Source organism: Nicotiana tabacum, chromosome 12 (genome assembly GCF_000715075.1).
Source record: "Nicotiana tabacum cultivar K326 chromosome 12, ASM71507v2, whole genome shotgun sequence".
NCBI lineage: Eukaryota > Viridiplantae > Streptophyta > Magnoliopsida > Solanales > Solanaceae > Nicotiana > Nicotiana tabacum.
The window spans coordinates 43419722-43438338 of NC_134091.1; positions in this window are offsets into that span (position 1 = coordinate 43419722).

An 18617-nucleotide genomic window follows, 5' to 3' on the forward strand; every position below is an offset into this window, starting at 1 on the left:
CAGTCGGACAAGAGCGGCTTCTCGCTTTTCATCCAATAATTCGAGGCTAGTATTCATAGCCTCGTGATTTGACTCTTCCGTTGTATGTCGAAACCTCGCACTGGGTTCCACGACTTCGATTGGAATCAAGGCCTCAGAACCATATACTAAGGAGAATGGGGTTGCCCCCGTACTGGACTTTGATGTTGTTTGATATGCCCAAAGGACTTCGGGTAAAATTTCTCTCCATTTCCCCTTAGCGCCATTCAACCTTTTCTTTATATTTTGAATGATAGTTTTGTTCTTCGATTCTACCTATCCGTTCTCACTAGGGTGGTACGGCGTTGTTAAAATCCTTTTTATTTTATGGTTTTCGAGGAATTTCGTTACCTTGCTGTCGATAAATTATTTTCCATTGTCACACACTATATCGGCGGGTATCCCAAATCGACATACGGTGTGATCCTAGATGAAGTCTATAACCTCTTTCTCTCTCACTTTCTCAAATGCTTGTGCTTCAACCCATTTAGAGAAATAGTCAGTCATAAATAAAATGAACTTAGCTTTACCTAGGGCTGACGGTAGAAGGCCGACGATGTCCATCCCCCATTTCATGAATGGCCATGGGGATAGGATTGAATGAAGATGTTCTCTGGGCCGATGGATCATCGGTGCAAACTTTGGCATTTATCACATTTTCGAACAAACTCTTTAGTGTCTTTTTCCATGCTATCCCAGTAGTATCATGCTCTAATGATTTTGTGAACCAGTGATTCGGCGCCGGAGTGGTTCCCATAAGTGCCTTCATAGACCTCTCGTAAAACGTAATCGGTATCGCCTAATCCTAAGCATACTGCCAACTGTCCATCGAATGTCCTAATGTATAATGTTCCATCTTCAGCCAATGTGAATCGAGCAGCTTTGATTTATAGGGTCCGATGGGAGCTGTCCGTTCTTCAAGTATTTAATATATTTATTCCTTCAATCCCAGGTTAAGCTTGTAGAGTTTATCTCGGCATGACCTTTCTCGATTACGGATTTTGAGAGTTGAACGACAGTCCCCGAGCTGATCTCATCTTCCTCGATCGACGACCCCAAATTTGCAAGTGCATCGGCCTCATTTTTTTGTTCTTGAGGTACATGTTGTAAAGTCCATTCTTTGAAACGGTGCAAAGTTACCTGCAGTTTGTCCAAATACCTTTGCATTCTATCCTCTCAAACATCGAAGGTTTTGTTTACTTGGTTTACCACCAGTAAAGAGTCACACTTGGCTTCAATGACTTCTGCTCCCAAGCTTTTGGCTAGTTCGAGACCTGTAATCATGGCCTCATACTCGGCCTTATTGTTAGTCAACCTAGAAGTTTTGATAGATTGCCTAATAGTGCTACTCGTGGGCAGCTTCAAAACGATGCCCGTCCCAAACCCCCTCACATTCGAGGCACCGTCCGTGAAGAGAGTCCATACCCCCGATGATGTACCCGATTTTAACAAGAATTTCTTTTCAACTTCGGGTACGAGGGTTGGCGTGAAATCGGCCACGAAATTCGCTAAAATTTGAGACTTGATGGCCGTCCGGGGTTGATATTCGATATCGTACCCACTTAGTTCGACGACCCATATGGCCAATCGGTCCGATAGTTTGGGCTTGTGCAAAATATTACGAAGTGGGTAAGTGGTTAATACGCATATGGGGTGACATTGAAAGTATGGTCTTAACTTTCTAGAGGCGTTTATCAGTGCAAGTGCCAATTTCTCTAAGTGTGGATATCTAGTTTCTGCTTCCCCTAAGGTTCGACTTATATAATAAACGGGAAATTGCGTACCTTGATCCTCTCGAACTAGGACACCACTTACCGTTATTTCCAATACTGCCAAGTACAAGTAAAGTTTCTCATCTGCCTTCGGAGTGTGAAGCAGCGATGGGCTCAATAGGTATCGCTTCAATTCCTCTAATGCATGTTAGTATTCCGGGGTCCAAGCGAAATCGTTCTTCTTTTTGAGTAGAGAGAAAAATAGGTGGCTTCGATCCGATGACCTCGAAATGAATCGTCCTAAGTCAGATATCTGTCCGGTTAGCTTCTGTACGGCTTTTACACTGTCCACGACGGTGATGTATTCGATGGCCTTGATTTTATCGGGATTAATCTCGATTCCCGATTTGATACCATGAAGCTAAGGAACTTGCCCGAACCAACCCCGAAAGCACATTTCTCGGGGTTGAGCTTCATGTTGTATTTTCTTAAAATCTCGAATGTTTCCTGCAAATGAACCAAATGTTCCTCTACGCGCAGGGACTTAACTAGCATGTCGTCAATATAAACTTCCATCAATTTACCTATTTGTTCTTCGAACATTTTATTTACTAGGCGTTGATAAGTAGCTCTTGCATTTTTTAGCCCGAAGGGCATTACATTATAACAATATGTTCCATACTTAGTGATAAATGAAGTCTTTTCTCGGTCCTCCGGGTTCATTTGGATTTGATTGTACCCGAAATAGGCATAGAGAAAAGTAAGGATCTCGTGGCCGACCGTGGCATCTATCATGCGATCGATGTTAGGCACGCCTTTTTTAAATCCTTATAATCTACACACATTCTAAGTTTGTCACCTTTTTTAGGGACTACAACTACATTGGCTAACCATTCGGGATATTTCACCTAATGGATCCTATTTTGAGAAGTTTAGCTACCTCATCCTTTATGAATGTGTGCTCTATCTTGGACTGGGGTCTCCTCTTTTGCTTCACCGGTTTGAACTCGGGGTCCAGGCTTAGCCGATGCATCGTTATCTTTGGTGGGATCCCTGACATGTTTAAATGGGACCAAGCAAAAATATCTATGTTATTAATAAGAAATTGAATAAGTTTTTTCCTGAGTTCGGGGGTTAATCCCGTTCCCAAGTATACCTTTCGCTCGGGCCGGTACTCGGTCAATACAACCTGTTCCAGCTCTTCGACCGTTGATTTGGTGGCGTAGGAATCTTCGGGAATAATAAAAGTTCGAGGGGTCATAAAGTCCTCATCTTCTTCTTCTATCTTCTGCTTCCCCGATTCAGTCGAGGCTGATGGTTGTGATTGCTATTTGATTTCCTCTTTACCTTTGATGCTCGACCTTTCCGAGGTTGATAGTGTCGATATCGGTGTTACCTCATCGACCGCAAATATTTCCTTTGCAGCATGCTGTTCCCCGTATACTGTTTTACACTGTCCGACATCGCTAATTTCATCACTTGGTGGAGGGTCGAAGGGACTGCCCTCATATTGTGGATCCAAGATCTCTCATGCCACCCTCGATTACGTGGAAATTGGTGTCTTAAATTGTTCCAGCCACGTTCACCGGTAGAATAATCTCCCCTTTAGTTGTTTCACTAGCCATATTGAAGCCGTTTAAAACCCGAGTTGCGGGTACGATTTGATTCTGTAGTCCGAGCTGTTCTACGACCCTCGGTCGGATGATATTCGCTGAACTACCTGGATCCACTAAAACACGCTTAACTTGTACTTTACTTAATAAGATAGAAATTACCAGAGCATCATTGTGGGGCTGAGAAATGCATTCTGCTTCTTCATTATTGAATGACAAAGTGCCTTCGGGCACATAATCTCGGGTTCATTTTTACCTAGTGGTTGACACCTTAATGTGTTTGAACACGGGTCCCTGTGGAATGTCGACCCCATCGACGATCATATGAATGACATGTTGGGGTTCCTCCTGTTCATTTTTCCTGTTGGCGTCTCTTTCTCTGAAATGATTCTTGGCTCGATCGCTGAGGAACTCTCGAACGTGGCCCTCGTTTAATAGATGGGTTACCTCCTCCCTTAAATGTTTGCAATCCTCGGTCTTGTGACCATGCGTGCCATGGTACTTGCACATCAAATTTGGGTTTCTTTGGGAAGGATCGGTTTGTATGGGTCTGGTCCACCAAGTATCTTTGATCCTTCCGATTGCCGATATAATGCCTAATGCATCGATGCTAAAGTTATATTCTGATAACCGAGGTGCCTCTGTGGGGTCGGCATATTTGTCAAAACCATTTTTTCTCATAAGTCCCCGAGAACTCTGTCCTCGATCACTTCTTTGATTGTTCCGGGTGGAATTGCATCCTAAACCATTGTTCCTTCGATCTGTGGTATATGGTTGATATTGGTCTCTGTTAGACCTTGGCTCTCTGTCGATGTCCCTCTGGTTTTTGACTACCGACCTGTTTGGATGTACTAAACCGGAAGGGGCCCCTAGTTGGTCGTCTTCGACCCTGATCTTTGATTGATATCGGTTGTGCATATCTGCCCAGGTTACAGCCGGATACTCGATCAAACTTTGTTTCAACTGACGTGATGTTATCGAACTCCGCTCGTTCAACCCTTGGGTGAAATCTTGAACGGCCCAATCATCTGTAACCGGTGGCAATTATATGCGTTCTATTTGAAATCGGGACACAAACTCCCTCAGCATTTCAGTTACCCCTTTGTCTCACTTTGTAAAGGTCTGATTTTCTCATTATGACCTTTATGGCCCCTGCGTTTGCCTTTACAAAAGAATCTGCTAACATGGCGAATGAGTCGATGGAGTTTGGTGGTAGGTTGTGATACCAAATCATTGCTCCCTTCAAAAGGGTCTCTCCGAATTTTTCTAACAGTACAGATTCGATCTCATCATCTTCTAGGTCATTCCCTTTAATGGCACATGTATAAGAGGTGACATGTTCGTTGGGATCGGTCGTTCCATTATATTTAGGAATATCGGGCATGCGGAATGTTTTGGGGGTTTTGGAGCTGCACTTGGTGGAAAAGGATTTTGCACGAATATTTTAGAATCCAAACCTTTCAACACTAGTGGTGCCCCCGCGATTTGATCAACCCTGGAGTTATACGTTTCCATCTTTTTGTCGTTTGCCTTGATCCTCCTTTCTCCTGATTCTATTCGTTTGGTCAGTTCTTCGAACATCTTAGTAATATCGGGATTAATCCCCGATTCTTGCTCATTTGACCTTACTATAGCTGGCTCCATTCTGTGGGTGACTTCTCGAGGTGGACTAGGCTCCGGCCTACTCGGTATCTGGGTTTGACTCTGCAACTGAGCTATCGCTACCTGTTGAGCTTGCAACAAATCATACTCAAGCCGATTCCATTTTCCTCAACGTTATGGGTGTCTCAAGCTGCAGATCGAGTACCACCATGAATGTTATTTTCAGGTTCAGAATGTTGGTTTGCCTCAATGGCTACATGCGAATTAATGTTTAATGGTACTTGTACTCGAGACCCAACGGTATCGATAAGCGGCCTTTCAGCCCTGGGCGTCAAGTTGTTATTCTCACCTTGAAGGTCAGCTTCGTTGTCGATAGGTAAGGCCATTAATTGAGAGTTTGGCGTTGCCAATCCGAAATCAAAGACTCTTTCAACAACAAACGTAAAATGGTGTGTTTTGCAGATTCGTATCAAATAACCACTATTATTCTTAGCCCCACGGTGGGCGCCAAACTGTTTACTCGAAAAATGGATTGAGTTGAATTTGTACGTAGTTCTAAGGGTACGTGATATATCTTGATACAAATCATATAAGCATAAATATCGAGTATTAACTGTCAAAAATGAAAATACTAACGAGGTTTAAGGGAGGATGATTTATGAATAAGCCAGATGAAAATAATATATAAAGCTCAAAATGATAATCTTTCAATATGGAGTATATGCACAGTAACTGAGTTATGGTATTTTTTTTTAATGCCTCAATAGTTGTTCCTTTACAGAGATAATAGTCATCGCTCTTATAGTGGGGGATCTTACTTTAGATAAATTTAAAAATACATAGTGGGGAACCATGATAAATCAATTTTTTCCTTTTTCCTGCCGAGATTCTCTTCCTTAGTGCGGCCATAACGGCTCTTTTCTATAGGCTCGATATTGACTCGAGCTCGATACTGAATCGAGATCGATATTGATTCGAGCTCGATTTTGACTCGGGGCCCAGTATTGATTCGGGCCCAGCATTGGTCGGTCTTTGGCTCTCAAGCTCGATAATGTTGTTTCGCATCATGGTTTGATTTGGATTCGAGGTCGACAATGACTTTAAGCTCGGTATTGATCGGTCCCTGAAACTCGAAGCTCGGTAACCCAGCTTCGGATCTTATCCCGAAATTATGAAGACGCTCTTCGGTCTATTATGTTCCCATTTTTACCAGTCGTACGAAGGCCGAAATCGGTTTCGACCGTATACAGATAGTCTCCTCATTTCTTGGGAAGGATATGGCAAGAAACGATATGATTTCCCAATGGCTCGATCAAATATACACTGACATTAGCATCGAGCCCAACCATGACGTACGTGATAGCTGTCCCATCGATTCAGTTTACCAAGGCATTAAATGCGTGTCAGACGGTGGTTGGCCACTGTTGATATTGAACCGTCATTCCCCAATCTATAAATAGCTTCTCTTTTTACCATTTATCACTTTTACATCTCCAGTTTCCAAATTTTCTAAGCTCTTTCTCGCATCTTCTGAGTTTATCTGCAAGCCTGTGATTTTTATTGCAAAATCTTCCTTTTCTGATTTTCACTGCAAAACCTTTCTTCAAAATACCATATCTTTGTCATCTCCTTCTATTCTCGATCTTCAAAACCAAAATGGTGAAAACATCAAAAGTCGTTCCTCAAAAAGAAAAAGCTTATTCTTCACAACCTGCCGCCGACAAAACACAGGTGGAGCCACGGCCTGAGGAGTGTGTTCCCAGGGTGTGTGTTCTTACCTCTGATTTTAAGGTCGACAAAGGCTCATCAGTTCCCGGCCGATGTGAGCCAGTATCGAGGTATATGTGTTCGATAACCGAGGGGCATCTCGAACAGATAAGGAAAGATTGCAACTAGGAGAATAAAGAAGTGGTAATCCCGTCTCCCGAAGAAGATATTACTACTCATGTGAAAGGGGTTTTTGGTGTGTATACTTACCCTTTCACGTTAGGTCCTCTCGACCCTGTTATTATTGATTTTTGCCGTCAATACCAAATAACCCTAGGCCAAATCCATCCTTCTTCTTGGCGGATCGTTATTTTGATCCATTTCTTTGTGAACAAAATCAAGGGGATGCCTTTCACCCTCGACCACCTCATTCGATTGTACAGCTTCTGCCTCTTTCGAGGCGGGTTAATAAAACCTTACCACCGGGCCACCAAGGTTCTGTTCTCGAGCATAGATGAGGACAAGGATCGAGGTTGGATGGGTAGGTTCATTCGAGTGAAGACTTCGGACCTAATACTGGCCAAGAAGATGCCATTTCCCGAGGAGTGGAACATGAAGCATAAGTGTAACTCTGCTGGTATCTCTTATTGTTTTGCCCCTTCGTTTCTTTCTCACTGATATCCCCTTTTGTGATGCAGCGGCTCCTTGGATTCCCAGTGGAGTTCCTGACCTCAAGAACTGGGGTACGGGACCTGGCTTTGACCTCTACATACACTGAGCGCTCATGGCGTGATTTGTCATAAGACTGATTGGAGGCCAAAAATCATGGTAAGACTCTTTCTTGTATCTTTGGTAGTTCGAACAAAGTGTTTTCCATATACTTAATCAATTTTCTTGTGTGTATGTCACGACCCAAAAATCCTAACCTGTCCTGATGGCGCCTATCTCAGTACTAAGCAAGCCGACAATATCAATAACCCACGATTTTCTTTAAATTTAAAAACGTAACGTTTAATAATATACCAAAAATCTAGCAACTTTCGATACAACACTCCCAAAACCTGGTGTCACTGAGTACATGAGCATCTAATATGAGTACAAATCTTGAAAATACGGTCTATAATAGTTTGAGACCAAATACACTATACAAGGATATAGAGAAGGAGAGACAAGGTCTGCGGAACACGACAGCTACCTCAAAATCTCCTGAAAATCAACTGCGCGAAATGATCAACACCCGCTATGTCCAGGAACACCTGGATCTGCACACAAAGTACAGGGTGTAGTATGAGTACAACCAACTCAGCAAGTAACAAACATAACTAAGGAACTAAAGATAATGACGAGCTATACAGTTATAGTTCACTTTCAGTAATTCCAGCAAAGAATAGACATGCTTTCGAATCCGGCAGTTTAAGTCAAATAAATTTTATACAGTTCAATTTCAAGTAATCCGGATATAAATTCTTTCAGAGATTTCACAACAATGACAGATCACAACCAAGTGCAACAACAAATGCAAAGCAAGTACAGCCTCTCAGGCAACAGTCACTCAGCTCATCACAACAGCTCAACCACTTGGCTCTCAGCCCTCAACACTTACACTCAATGGGTACCCGCGCTCACTAGGGGTGTGTACAGACTCCGGAGGGGCTCCTACAATCCAAGTGCCATAATCTGCACGGACAACTCACGTGCCATAATATCCTTACCTCACCGATAGGCCCTCGGCCTTACTCAATCCTCAACCTCTCAAGTCTCTCGGGCTCTCAGAAATCACAAAGATCAGCCCAAACAAAGATAACATAGTATATCAACAAATATCCAGAAAGACTGAGGTATAATACGCAAGAAAAATCATGACTGAGTACAAGACAACAATTAGCAATTAATTCAACAAGTAAGAGACCTATGTGGGTCCCAACGATACTATCACATAGCCTAAGTATGATTTTTAACATGATTAACAGTCAAATTTCTTCAACACAAGAGAACTTATAGCTAACAACAGGTTATTCCACTTTATAGTTTCACGGGACGGACCAAGTCATAATCCCTTCGGTGCACGCCCATACGCCCGTCACCTAGCATGTGCGTCACCTCCAAAATAATCACATGACACAAAATTCGGGGTTTCATACCCTCAGGACCATATTTATAACTGTTACTTACCTCAACCCGTATAATTATTTATTCTGCTATGCCCTTGCCACGAGAATTGGTCTCTAAAAGCCTCGTATCAAGCCACAATTAATTCGAATCAGTCAATACAAATTATTGTAATTAATTCCATAAGGAAATACTAATTTTCCCAATAAAATCCCAAATTAACTCAAAATTCGCCCGTAGGGCCCACGTTTCGGAACCCGACAAAAGTTATAGAATATGAACTCCCATCCAACCACGAGTCCAACCATATAAATTTTATGAAAATCCAACATCAACTCGACCCTCAAATCTTCAATTAAAGTCTATGAAGATTTCTACCATTTTCAACCCAATCCTTACCCATTTGAACTTAACAATCCTCCCACAACCTTATTGGTATGTATACATAATACTCTTACACCCAAGAATCATACTATTAATCACTCATCTTTACTCTAAACCCGAAATTGAAGAATTAGGGAAAGAAATTCTTACCTTTTTGAAGCCCTAGCTAGATCCTTGTGAAATCTTCAAACCTTGAACAAGAATTGATGGATAAATGACTAAGTCTTCAATTTCTCTCTCTAAAATGCTCTCACCTCTTTCTAAAATATCAGATTTTGGCTCAAAAATGAGCTTCAAGGCTATAAATCGAAGTTGGGTCAGGTCAAAAATTAGAAAGAATGGAAGCTGCGACACAGTTATGCGGTCGCATATGCGATCGCATAACAGGTATGCGATCCGCATACCGGCCGCATAATTTGTCCTCCAAATCTGGGCGTTATGACCTGTTCTACGGTTATTATGTGGTCCGCATACTTGTTATACGGCCGCATAATGCACCGCAAAAACAAGTCTGCGGTCGCATAGTGCACCGCAGATTTTCCTCAAATCTTGCCCTCCTCTTGTTCCACTTTGCGACCATTATGCGGTCCGCAGAGTGATTCAGCGACCGCATACTGGTCGCAGAAATGACCATTTTGCAATAATTGATCTACCTCGGCACCACCAAAACTTAATTTCCTTATCAAAATTTCTCCGAGGTCGTTACACATAAGTTAGCATCCGGTCAACCTTTTTAACTTAAATTCTAAACCTTGGAACTAAGCGCTCTAAATCATTTCAAAGCCTCACCGAACCCAAACCAATTACCCCGGCAAGCCAAATAACAACTGTAATTCACAATTTGAGCAGTAAATAGGGGAACGGGATTGCAATAGTCAAAACGACCGGCCGGGTCGTTACATTGCAGGTCTTGGCAAAGATATGATTTTGAGGCCCCCGCCCGGCGAGGAAGGGACTTCGGCCTTTTTTCCAAAACTGGTGAAGGATAATAAGAGAAAAAGGGCCTCTACTTCCAAAGATTTAAAACTGAAGAAGAGGACGGCTCGTAAGCCGAGAAAGAATACCATCCCTTTGACCGAAGAATCAGTTCGGTGTCTAAGGGATGGAGACGAGGAATAAGAAGACGATGGGTCCGTATTGGTGGCCCGAGTGAAGAAAACCATTGATGCCTCAAAGGCAGCTGGATCGGTGGTGGTTTGTCTGTCTACGCCTCAAACTGAGGTGGTATCAGAGAAGGATTCGGGCAAAGTCCCCAAGTTAATGGAGGTCGAGGATGCCTCTCAGCGAACTCGACAACCGGTGGGTATATCCGAAAAGGCCAATCCTGAAGCTCTCCGAACCGAGGAGAACGCCCCAAGCGACTCGCTTGGGGCAATAGTAATCAGAGACTTGTCTACTCTCCCCACCTTTTTCGAAGGGGTGATTTGAGAGGCCCAAGCTTTGGGGGCCCTCGAGGTTGACGGTCCTCACGAGGGAGAGGACCATTTTCGTGATCTGTTTACACATATCATTAGTTATTATAGTCTCTAAGATTAAAAAATTACAAAATAACGTTGTTATTGTTATAAATATAACTCAAAATAACAATATCGAACAAGGAAAAACAAGCTAAGATATATAGAGAGAAAGAGAGGAAGAGAGATTCTTATTTCTTCTTCAATTGTGTGTTTTTCCTATCTATTACAAGGCCTTTATATAGGCATGAAAAGTGAATAAAAATATGTCATTGAATATGTCATTAAGCATAGAAATATGTTATTGAATATGTCATTAAGCATTTGAGAAGATCATGGAGGAAGAGTAGACATCCAACATAATTTGATTTCTCTTATAACACTCCCCCTTGGATGTCCATAGATAATGTGCCTCACTAAAACCTTATTAGGAAAAAATCCTATTGAAAAAAAAATCATAGTGAAGGAAAAAGAGTACACATGTTTAGAAATATGCCTTTTGGTTGCCTCGTTAAAAACCTTGCAAGGAAAATCCAGTGGGACAAAACCTTGTAAGGGAAAAAGAGTACAACGCGTATTAACTCCCCCTGATGAGAGCATCAATTCACATCCTTGAGCTTTCGCATCCCAATCTTGTACACTAGTTTCTTGAAGGTTGACGTCGGTAGAGATTTGGTGAACAAATCAGCCATATTATCACTTGAACGGATCTGTTGCACATTGATATCACCATTCGTTTGAAGATCATGTGTGAAAAATAACTTTGGTGAAATGTGCTTTGTCCTATCCCCTTTTATGAATCCTCCTTTCAATTGGGCTATGCATGCTGCATTGTCTTCATACAAAATTGTGGGTAATTTATCACACTTCAAACCACACTTGTCTCGAATAAGGTGTATTATAGACCTCAACCATACACATTCTCGACTTGCTTCATGAATAGCAATTATCTCAGCATGATTAGATGAAGTAGCCACTATTGATTGCTTAGTCGATCGCCAAGATATGGCAGTGCCTCCATATGTAAACACATAGCCTGTTTGAGATCGAGCCTTGTGTGGGTCAGATAAATACCCAGCATCGGCATAACCAACAAGATCGGGACTGCAATCATTGCCATAAAATAACCCCATATCGATAGTCCCTTTTAGATACCGCAATATGTGTTTGATTCCATTCCAATGTCTCATTGTAGGAGCAGAGCTATATCTTGCTAAGACATTAACTGAAAAAGTTATGTCAGGCCTTGTAGTGTTAGCAAGATACATAAGTGCACCAATTGCACTAAGATATGGTACTTCAGGACCAAGAAGTTCTTCATTCTTTTCTTGAGGTCGGAACGGATCCTTATTCGCATCAAGTGATCTAACAATCATCGGAGTACTTAATGGATGTGCTTCATCCATATAAAACCGTTTCAATACCTTTTTTATGTAGGCAGATTGATGAACAAAAGTCCCGTTTGCCAAATGTTCAATTTGCAAACCAAGACATAATTTTGTTTTTCCGAGATCTTTCATCTCAAATTCCTTCTTTAAATAATCAATTGCCTTTTGGAGTTCTGTAGGAGTTCCAATAAGGTTTATGTCATCAACATATACAGCAAGTACAACAAACTCTGATGTTGTTTTCTTTATAAAAACACATGGACAAATGGTATCATTTATATAACCTTCCTTTAATAAATACTCATTAAGGCGGTTATACCACATTCTACCTGATTGCTTTAGACCATACAAAGATCTTTGTAGTTTGATAAAAAATATTTCCCGGGACTTCGAATTATGTGCATCAGGCATTTTAAATCTCTGGGGAATTTTCATGTATATCTCATTATCGAGTGAGCCGTAAAGGTAGGCTGTAACCACATCCATTAAATGCATGTCAAGCTTTTTATGGACAGCAAAACTAATGAGATAACGGAACATTATAGCATCCATAACAGGAGAATATATCTCTTCATAATCGATACCAGGCCTTTGTGAAAATCCTTGTGCAACAAGGCGTGCCTTATATCTTTGTACCTCATTTTTCTCATTCCTTTTACGTACAAAAACCCATTTATAGCCAACAGGCTTAACACCATTTGGTGTTTGGACTACAGACCCAAAAACTTCACGTTTTGCAAGTGAAGTTAATTCTGCCTGGATAGCATCTTCCCATTTTGGCCAATCATTTCTCTGTCTACATTCATCAACAGATTTTGGTTCAAGATCCTCATCTTGTTGCATTATTTCAATAGCGACATTATAAGCAAAAACGTTATCGATAACAATATTATTTCGGTTCCATCTTTTTCCCGTTAAGACATAACTTATTGAGATCTCTTCATTCTTATCATTTTCAGGTACCTGAACCTCCCTTGAGGTTTTATCATTTGTTATGTCTTTGTGCTCTTCTTGAGTCACTACCTCTGTATTATGATCACTTTGATCATTTGCTCCTTTTCTTTTTCGAGGATTTTTATCCTTAGAACTGATAGGTCTACCACGTTTCAAGCGTGGTTTAAAATTATTTGCTTTAATTAATTGTCCTACCGGGATATGCACTCGAATTGGAGCATTAGCAGCTGGAATATGTGACTTAGTCACCCTTGGTAGGTCAGTGAATGCATATGGCAGTTGATTTGTAATTTTTTGCAAATGAATTATCTTTTGAACCTCTTGTTCACATTGATTTGTTCGAGGATCTAAATGAGATATTGATAATACATTCCAATCTATCTCCTTTCTCAGCTGCTTATCTTCTCCCCCTAATATTGGGTATACTGATTCATCAAAATGACAATCAGAAAATCTTGCTGTAAATAAATCTCCAGTCATAGGCTCCAGATATTTTATAATAGAAGGAGATTCATACCCAACATATACTCCCAACCTTCTTTAGGGACCCATCTTTGTGCATTGTGGTGGAGCAATTGGAACATATATCGCACAACCAAAGATTTTAAGATGAGAAATATTTAGCTCCTGACCAAAAGCCAATTGCAATGGGGAGACTTTATGATAACTTGTGGGTCTTATCTGCACAAGTGCTGCTGCATGTAAAATAGCATGACCCCATATTGAAATGGGAAGTTTTGTTCTCATAAGCATTGGTCTAGCAATTAATTGGAGGCGTTTGATCAATGATTTCGCTAGACCATTTTGTGTATGAACATGAGCAACCGGATGCTCAATTGTTATCCCAGTTGATATACAATAATCATTAAAAGCTTGGGATGTAAACTCACCAGCATTATCAAAACTAATTGTCTTAATTGCATAATCTGAAAATTGTGCTCTTAGCTTTATTATTTGAGCCAACAATCTCGCAAGTGCCATATTGCGAGTTGATAGTAAGCACACATGTGACCATCTTGTAGATGCATCTACCAAAACCATATAATATCTGAATGGTCCACATGGAGGGTGAATGGGCCCACATATATCACCCTGTATACGTTCCAGAAATGTAGGGGATTCCATCCTAACTTTAATAGCTGATGGTCTAATAATTAATTTGCCTTGAGAACATGCAGCACAAGAGAATTTTTTAAATTGAAGAATCTTATGGTTCTTCATTGAATGTCCATGTGAATTCTCAATTATTTTACGCATCATAGTAGAACCAGGATGACCCAACCGGTCATGCCAAATAATAAAATTATCTTGATTAGTAAACTTTTCATTTACTATGGCATGCGTTTTAATCTTGCTAATACTTGTGTAGTATAAGCCGGATGAAAGAGCAGGTAACATTTCAAGCACATATTTCTTACCAGACATTATTGTAGTAATATAAAGATATTCAATCTTTTCCTCATTTGTAGTCTCAATATGGTAGCCATTTTGGCGAATATCTTTGAAACTTAATAAGTTTCTTTGAGATTTACTACAATATAGTGCTTCATCAATAGCCAAATTTGTTCCTCCTGGTAGTAATAAATTGGCTCTTCCAGAACCTTCAATTAATTTTGTACTACCGGATATTGTATTAACATTGGCTTCTTTCATTACCAAATAAGAGAAATATCTCTTATCTCTTAAAATAGTGTGTGTTGTAGCACTATCCAGAAGACATATATCATCTTTATTAATCTTGAGTCCAACTGAAGACCGAAAAACTTTCATATTCTTCATAAAAAAAAATCAAAAAGTACATTATAAGAAATACGAAAGACAAACAAAATATATATTAAGAAATACATTAGGAATATAGAAACTAGCAACATTAGGAAAATACACTAAAGAAAAATAAATTAGTTGCAAACATAACAAAATGACAACTTTTATTATAGCTTCATTCCCAATAAGATGATTAGTTCTTCAGTCAATATCCTCAAAGAAGTCTCCAGCTTCTAAATGAGTAATATTTGCTAGGCCTCCAAAATCATCATCTTTATATGCAAGATGTGCCTCAGAATCATATTTGTTTGAGGGACCTGCTTCATCATCATTATTTTGAAAGGTCAAGTGTGCCTCCACATTATTTTCTTTCTTTCTAATGGAGGCTTGATAAAGTTTGACAAAATAATCTGGCGTACGACAAATGCGTGCCCAATGACCTTTCATACCACATCGGTGACACATACTAATTTTACTTTTTGAAGGATTAATTTGAGAACCCTTATTGTTCTCCTGATTACTTCCACCATAATGATGATAATTATTTCGTCCCCTGCCACGTCCACGTCTACGACTATGTCCACGACCACAGTAATTATTTTGTTTTCTTTCAGACTTATCATATGCTGCTACAGCATTCACTTCCGGGAATGGTGCTGACCCAGTGGGACGGGTTTCATGATTTTTCATTAATAGAGTATTATTCTGCTCTGCCACAAGTAGGCATGTGATTAACTCAGAATATTTCTTAAAACCCTTTTCACGGTATTGATGTTGTAGCACCACATTTGAAGCGTGAAAAGTAGAAAATATTTTTTCTAATAAGTCCTCATCTGTGATAGTGTCTCCACATAATTTTAATAGAGAACTTACTTTAAAGATAGCCGAATTATACTCACTTACGGTTTTGAAGTCTTGCAACCTTAAATGTATCCATTTATACCGAGCTTTCGGTAATACCATAAGTTTTAGGTGGTCATATCGATCCTTCAAATTAATCCATAACTCAAGTGGATCTTTTACAGTTAAATATTCAATTTTTAACCCTTCATGTAGATGATGACGAAGGAAAATCATGGCCTTCGCTTTATCCTGATTTGATGCTTCATTTTCTTGTATAATAGTATTTCCAAGACCTTTAGCGTCAAGGTGAATTTCAGCATCAAGGACCCATGATAAATAATTCTTCCCGGTAATGTCTAGTGCCACAAATTCAAGCTTTGACAAGTTTGACATATTGAAACTAATCACAAAAGTAAATGGGTTAGAACAAATACAAATAATTTTTAATGAAAATATACTTGTAAAAATAAATCAGACAACTAATTAAGAAGTTGATCACTTCAAATATGTAGTATAAAAAGTAACATATAATATATATATGTCAAATAAATAAGAATTATGGAGTATATGAATAAACACAAAGAGATATATTTAGTATGGTAAAAGAAAAGCAATTTATTATAAACGTGGATTTGAGGAATAACCATATACGGTGATAAGAGTGAATGTATTCAAATATTACTTTTCACCAATTGTAAAGTAATTTAAACTAGTATGTACAATAATTACTTTGTCACCTTGGTTATCACTATTTTATTTTTGTAGAATGTCTTGAAGATAAGTTTTGCTCTACGCAAGTCCACACATATTTATTAAATTATTTTTTGTTAGTTTAATGCACTTAAGATCTATATCTTATATTTTCTTTAACAATAAGCAAGGTAAGAGAACTTCAGTAACATGATCAACTAAAATAAATGCTTAACAGTATATGAATTTGTTAATAAATAGCATATTGGTGCATATATATTACCATAAACTAAAAGAATATATAGTGATATACCTGAAGGAGAATCGAACACAACTAGGATGTGATTGTAAAAATGAAGGTGACAATCGTGCTGATAACGTGTTATAAATATAACTCAAAATAACAATATCGAACAAGGAAAAACAAGCTAAGATATATAGAGAGAAAGAGAGATTCTTATTTCTTTTTCAATTGTGTGTTTTTCTTATCTATTACAAGGCCTTTACATAAGCATGAAAAGTGAATAAAAATATGTCATTGAATATGTCATTAAGCATTTGAGAAGATCATGAAGGAAGAATAGACATCCAACATAATTTGATTTCTCTTATAACAGTTATTTTACTTTTTCTTTATTATATATCGTGCCGATCTATTTTTCGAACAACTTGCCTAGTTGTCTAAAATTTTAGGCCGCCCACGAGCAATCTAGGATTGACAGTAAATATATATATACAATGAATGAGGCCAACGACCCCAAAGTTCTTCCTCACCTAATCCCATATTTATATGCCACTTTTGTTACTTTTATAACTTTTTTTGTTTATAGAACACTAATATGATTCCTTCAACGTACGAATAGTTATTTTAATGCATACATAACTGTATTAAATATGAGCTCCACATTTAAATATGTTATTTAGTCATCATTAGACCCAAGTCTTTCTTTTAACTTTTGTAGTCATGAAAATCTTTCAAAAGTATATCTTCCAGTACTCCTTTATAATCTTGACGCATTAATTTTAAGGTTCTCTAATGTTACCATAGAATTTCTTATGATTAATAAATAATAAACCTGTGTGGTTTGGCTCTAAGACCCGTGCTTAGCATGAGCTTAATGTATCCTTTAAATTTTTTATGATTACCACCATATTATCTTTGGTTTAAATAATGATGGTTCCTCGCGTGGGAAAGTGGGGCCTTAACCTTCGTTATTGGAAATACCTGCAAAATTTTATGCATAGCCAAAAACTTTGAGGATATAAACCTAATAGTCCTATCTTACTCAAACTTAGCTCTTGTTCAGGGCGGATCTATGTGTAATGGATGAGATGGTACGTCATCCACAAGTTTTGGCCGAGACTATGCAATAGTATATATACATGTATTTATATATAGAAGAAATGCATATAAATATTTTAAGTGGCACCTTCAATATTATAAATTCAGCCCAATGGTGGGGATTCGAATCCAACCGGGCTCACCTTAACCTGGCTCACCTTTTTAAAAGCTTTTGTTTGGGTGCATTTAAGACAACTATAATTAGGATGATTCTTTGTCTCTTCTCTCTTTACTTAATTGCTCTTTTTTGTTTATTAGTAGGTCCTATTGACTTTTTCTTTAATCTTATTAGTTTATTTTTAAATTTCTTTTCTCCTTTCTTTTCTCTTTAACCATTTAACAGAAAATTTTAAAAAAAAATCTTTTGCAAATCTTTTCAAAGAAATCCCCATTGTTGCACTTTCCTAACTCCTCCGTGATTTATTAATAGATAATAAAAAATTAATTGTTTCCTCCGGGACCACAACTTTGATAATCTATTTGAAGAAAGCAGGAAAAAAAATCCTTGAATAAGTTATTGTTTTAATTAATGATGAAAGTTTATTTTGTTGTCGGATTGCTCTAAAGTACGATAATTGTATATATATAATATCAAGTGAGTTAATTTTCATAAAAAAATATAAATTAAAAAATGTCTGTAAACTTACTTTATGTTTAGAGTGCTTATTAATATTATTTTTGCCTTAAGTATCTATATATAAAGTGATAACGAGCCTTTTTTCTTGTACAAAATGCATTATTCAGTTGAAATTTTATGTTTTTTTTTCAAGTTATCATAATTATTACGTAATCTTTTTACTCGATCGATTTGTTTATATTAACTCCAAAGACGAATAACCCGAACCGAAACCGAAAAGACCAAACCGATTAAATTTATACCCTATTTAGACAATGTAAATTGTAATAAAAATTTTGACACCCGAAGCCTCTAAATACTGAATTCGCCTCTGCTCATGTTGACACCAGTTCTTGGAGATTCGAGTTTTTGGTTGAATAAGATTTCTCTTTCTACTTATTGTATATCAAAGCTAACAAAG